A 6000-nucleotide genomic window follows, 5' to 3' on the forward strand; every position below is an offset into this window, starting at 1 on the left:
GTGACCTGCGTGGGTTTTCTCCGTGATCTTCGGTTTCCTCCCACACTCCAAAGACAATAGACAATAGGCAATAGACAATAGACAATAGGTAATAGGTGCAGGAGGAGGCCATTCGGCCCTTCGAGCCAGCACCGCCATTCAATGTGATCATGGCTGATCATTCTCAATCAGTATCCCGTTCCTGCCTTCTCCCCATACCCCCTGACTCCGCTATCCTTAAGAGCTCTATCTAGCTCTCTCTTGAATGCATTCAGATAATTGGCCTCCACTGCCTTCTGAGGCAGAGAATTCCACAGATTCACAATTCTCTGACTGAAAAAGTTTTTCCTCATCTCAGTTCTAAATGGCCTACCCCTTATTCTTAAACTGTGGCCCCTTGTTCTGGACTCCCCCAACATTGGGAACATGTTTCCTGCCTCTAACGTGTCCAACCCCTTAATAATCTTATACGTACAGGTTTGCAGGTTAATTGGCTTGGGGTAAATGTTAAATTGTCCCTAGTGTGTGCAGGACAATGTTAGTGTGCGGGGATCGCTGGTCGGTGCGGACTCGGTGGGCCGAAGGGCCTGTTTCCGCGCTCCATCTCTAAACTAAAGTAAACAGTGAGGAAACGAGACAAATTAGGTTCCTCTCGACCGGGAGGAGCAGCCTTGTACCACGCCGTTCAGGACAAATTATAGGGATGGACATTATACACAGGAATAGGAAACACGGGTCAGGCAACATCGCTGAAGAACATGACTCGAGGGTCTGAGCAATCGGGAGAGGTTGAGCAGGCTAGGACCTTATTCTTTGGAGTGCAGGAGGATGAGGGAAGATCTTATAGAGGTCAACACGATTTTGAGAGGAATAGATCGGGTAAATGCACAGAGTCTTTTACCCAAAGCAGGGGAATCGAGAACCAGAGGACATAGGTTTAAGGTGAGGGGGTAAAGATCCTGAAGGGCAATTTTTTGACACAAAGTGTGGTTGGTGTATGGAGCGAGCTGGCGGAGGGGATTGTTGAAGCAGGGACTATCATGATGTTTAAGAAACATTTGGACAGGTATACGGACAGGCTAGGTTTATGGATATGGCCAAATAGCTAAAGGCGGGACTATTGCAGATGGGACATGTTGGTTGGGGTGGGGAGGTTGGGCCGAAGGGCCTGTTTCCATGCTGTATGACTGCATGACTATGAATGGGTGAGTTTCGGGTCAGGACCCTCCTTAAGACTGATTGTGGGGGAATGGGGTGTGGGGGAGCAGGAAAAAGTGAGGAGGGGCAGGATAAAGCCTGGCGGGTAATAGGTAGCTGGAGGGGTTGAAAGGAAGATGGTTGGACAAAGGCCAGTGATGAAAAGACAGAAGGTGTGAGACAAAAGGATGGAAGAGTCGCAAATTGTGAAGCTGGAGGAAGGAATGTAGGTGGAAGGTGAGAATCCAGGTGGGGCATGGGGGAGTGGGGGGGGGGGGGGGAGAGAGAAAAGGGGGGTGGGATAATAAGTAATTTGTGGTTTGTGGTTACCTAAAATTGGAGAATTCAATGGTCATACCATTGGGATGTAAGCTACCCAAGGGGAATATGAAGTGCTATTCCTCCAGTTTAACGAAACACATCCCTGTTATCGGAATAGATATATCACACAGCACATGAGGGCTCCAGATTTAGAGACAGTTTCTTCCCAGCTGTTATCAAGCAACTGAATCATCCTTCCACAACTAGAGAGCAGTCCTGAACTCCCGTCTATCTCATTGGTGACCCTCGGACTATATTTACTAGCTTTACCTTGCACTAAACGTTATTTCCTTATCATGTAACTGGCTCGATTGTAACCATGTATTGTCTTTCCGCTGACTGGTTAGCACGCAACAAAAGCATTTTGGTACCCGTGACAATGAATTAAAAAACTAAACTAAATTAATATAAATTGTGTCTGTCCGAGCCATTTGAATCAAAGGGACATATGGATTGATGGAAATGGTTTTTTTAAATTAATTCACTCTATTTGGATATTTTTATTCTAGCTACAACTTACTGGAACACCTGTGTGAACCCATCCCTGACCCCAAACAGAAGTTTCGTGGTCTGTTTGAGAAATATAATGGGGAATTTCAGGTAACGAACTACAGTAGACTTTCAGAGAGACCAGAGACTGGAGATGCTGGGATCCTGAGCGAAGGACAAAGTGTTGAAGGAACTCAGCGGGTCAGGCGGCTTCTGGGGAGGGGATTGGACAGGCGGCGTTTCAGGTCTGGACATTACTTCAGACTGATTGTCGTGTGGGAAGGTGAGGGAGAAAGCTGGAGGAGGGGCGAGGACGAGACAAGGACTCGTTGGGCCAAAGGGCCTGCTTCCGCGTTGTGTCTCTAAAGTCCTTTTATTCTGAGGCTGTGCCCTCTGGTCCGAGACTTTCCAACTGGTGGAAACATCTTCTCTGAAACCGCCCCAGCTAGACTCTGTGAAGATGGACACAAAATGCTGGAGTAACTCAGCGGGTCAGGCAGCATCTCTGGAGAAAAGGAATAGGTGACGTTTCGGCTCGGAACCCTTCTTCAGACTTCTCCGGTTCCGACCCGAAACGTCGCCTATCCATCTTCTCCAGAAATGCTGCCTGACCCGCTGAGTTACTCCAGCATTTTGTGTCCATCTTCGGTATAAACCAGCATCTGCAGTTCCTTCCTGCACACGAGTGATAGGTGGATACGGATGGGGGGAGCGTTGACTTCATTCCTTCTCGCCTCATTGCTTTACATTTCACTCCTCCACTTCTCTCTTTATCTGACAACCTTTTGTCTCCTTACCCCACCCGTCTGCCAACCAACCCCCTTCTCCCCTCACCTGTAGTCTCCTAGCACTTGCCAGCTTTGTCCCATTCCCCATCACCCTAACACCCCCCCCCCCATACATGTAGAAAAAAAAACTGCAGATGCTGGTTTAAATCGAAGGTAGGCACAAAATGCTGAAGTAACTCTGCAGGTCAGGCAGCATCTCGAGAGAGAGAAGGAATGGGTGGCGTATTTATGGAAACGTCACCCATTCCTTCTCTCCCGAGATGCTGCCTGACCTGCTGAGTTACTCCAGCATTTTGTGCCCCCCCTCAATACAGTCTGCCTGAAAGAGGGCCCCGTGCCTGAAAGAGGGCCCCGTGCCTGAAAGAGGGCCCCGTGCCTGAAAGAGGGCCCCGTGCCTGAAAGAGGGCCCCATGCCTGAAAGAGGGCCCCGACCCAAAGCGTCACCTATCCATGTTCCCCAGAGATGCTGCCCGACCCGCTGAGTTACTCCAACACTTTGTGTGCCTTTATCTGGGGTTGGGTATGCATTTTAAACCCCTGCCCCTAAGGCCATGGGAATCTTCAGGGACAGGAGATGTTGAAAAGCATGTGTGACGGAATAGATTCCCGGGAAATGGGGCCGGGATGGCGGAATATATTTGGGGTAGTGTGGAATTGCATAGCTCTGCGAAAAGGGCGGCACAGTGGTGTAGCTGGTAGATCTGCTGCCTCACAGCGCCAGAGACACAGGTTCGATCCTCACCTCGGGTGCTCTCTGAGTGGAGTTAGCAAATTTTCCCTGTGATCGGGTGAATTTCATAAAAAAACATAGAAACATAGAAAATAGGTGCAGGAGGAGGCCATTTGGCTCTTCGAGCCAGCACCGCCATTCATTGTGATCATGGCTGATCATCCCCAATCAGTAACCTGAGCCTGCCTTCTCCCCATATCCCTTGATTCCACTAGCCTCTAGAGCTCTATCTAACTCTCTTTTAAATTCATCCAGTGCATTGGCCTCCACTGCCCTCTGTGGCAGAGAATTCCACAATTTCACAACTCTCTGGGTGAAAAAGTTTTTTTTCCTCACCTCAGTTTTAAATGGTTCCCTCTTTATTCTTAGACCGTGGCCCTCTGGGTGCTCCAGTTTCCTCCCACATCCCAAAATTGAGCGGGTTTTTCGGTTAATTGGCCTCTGTAAGTTGATCCAAGTGTGTAGGTAGTGGATGCAGAAGTGGGAGAGCATAAACTTGGCTTAACCAGGTGAGACAGAGGTTCACCTGCACCTCCTCCAACCTCATATATTGCATCCGCTGCTCCAGACTTCTCCAACTTTAGATAGTTCCTCTGTCCCTCTCTTCCCCTCCCCCTTCCCAGACCTCCCACTGCCTTCCTGTCTCCACCTATAATCCTTCCTTTGTCCCGCCTCCCCTGACATCAGTCTGAAGAAGGGTCTCGACCCAAAACGTCGCCCATTCCTTCTCTCCTGAGATGCTGCCTGACCTGCTGAGTTACTCCAGCATTTTGTGAATAAATACCTTAACAAGGTGATTGATGGGCGGCTTGGACTCAGTAGGCCAACGGAACTGTTTCTCTGCTGCATCTCTAAACAAAACTGAACTAAACTAAACTGAACAAAAATAACCTGAAGATATAGAGATCCAAGATACCTGACTGGAGATTTTATTTTTATTTTTAGAGATGCAGCATTGCAACAGGCCCTTCGGCCCACTAGTTTGATCCTGCACACTGGGGGACAATTTACAGAAGCCAATAAACATACAAACCTGTACGTCTTTGGAGTGTGGGGGGAAATGGGAGTAGCCCAAGAAAACACACGCGGTAAACAGGGAGAAACAATTTCAATTTTGCTGTATTGTAAGTTATTGAATTCACTGGATGTTTTCAATACCTGATAACTTGGTGTGTTGGTCACAAACCCCTTGCCACATTAACCATGGTGTGTAATGATACCTCCTTTTGTTTTGCGCAGCAGTGGATTGACGCTAATCACCTGGAGACGGAAGACCCCAAAGAATGTGTCACAGTTATTGTTGAAGACTAGAGCCTGGAACATAGAAAATAGGTGCAGGAGTCAGCCATTCGGCCCTTCGAGCCAGCACCTCCATTCAATATGATCATGGCTGATCTTCCAAAATCAGAGCTATATCTAACTCTCTCTTGAAAACATCCAGTGAATTCAATTAACCTGCAAAGCTGTACGTCTTTGGAGTGTGGGAGGAAAACCCACGCGGTGACGGGGAGAACGTACAAACTCCGTCCAGACCGCGCCCATAGTCAGGATGGACTCCCGGGTCTCTGGCACTGCAAGCGATGTAAGACAGCAACTCAACACCTGCGCCACCATGCAGCCTTTGTGTTGGACAATAGACAATAGACAATAGACAATATGTGCAGGAGGAGGCCATTCGGCCCTTCGAGCCAGCACCGCCATTCAATGTGATCATGGCTGATCATTCTCAATCAGTACCCCATTCCTGCCTTCTCCCCATACCCCCTGACTCCGCTATCCTTAAGAGCTCTATCCAGCTCTCTCTTGAATGCATTCAGAGAATTGGCCTCCACTGCCTTCTGAGGCAGAGAATTCCACAGATTCACACCTCTTTGACTAAAAAAGTTTTTCCTCATCTCAGTTGTAAATGGCCCACCCCTTATTCTTAAACTGTGGCCCCTTGTTCTGAACTCCCCCAACATTGGGAACATGTTTCCTGCCTCTAACGTGTCCAACCCCTTAATAATCTTATACTGTAGGGACATACGGATTAGCGGGGGGTCTCGAACCCTCGGTTGGGCTAACGAGTCACGGGATGCGGGAGCGCGAGGTATAGTTGTGTCTGGCGCCAAACTCAAGAGATTAGATTAGATTATGTAAGCAGTTAAGTAGTGGTGTCCAAAGTAAGTGCGTTGCGCCTTGTTACGGTTTTTGCTATGAATAAAGTCTTTTGGATAATAACGCTCGTTTTGGACTCACTACATTGGTGACCCGAACGTAAGAACACGCAGAATGTCGCAAGTGGGAGCGAGCGCGGGCGAGGTGCACCTACCGCCGTTCTGGGCCCATCAGCCGCACCTGTGGTTTGTACAGGCGGAGTCGCAGTTCCATATAAAAAAGGTGGAGAGCGAACTGGAGAAGTTCCACCACCTCATGAGCTGTCTGCAGGCAGAGGTGGAGGCGAGGGTCAGTCAATATCTGACCAGTCCACCCCAAACGGAGCAGTACGTGGGGCTC

At 48.8% G+C, this 6000-nt stretch overlaps 1 pseudogene; it reads left to right on the plus strand.

Moving 5' to 3' along the window:
* Window positions 1-4908, plus strand: part of LOC144595422 (interleukin-13 receptor subunit alpha-1-like) — a 34167-nt pseudogene extending 29259 nt beyond the window's left edge.
* The last annotated feature ends 1092 nt before the right edge of the window (window positions 4909-6000 follow it).

This window comes from Rhinoraja longicauda, chromosome 7 (genome assembly GCF_053455715.1).
Source record: "Rhinoraja longicauda isolate Sanriku21f chromosome 7, sRhiLon1.1, whole genome shotgun sequence".
Classification (NCBI taxonomy): Eukaryota; Metazoa; Chordata; class Chondrichthyes; order Rajiformes; family Arhynchobatidae; genus Rhinoraja; species Rhinoraja longicauda.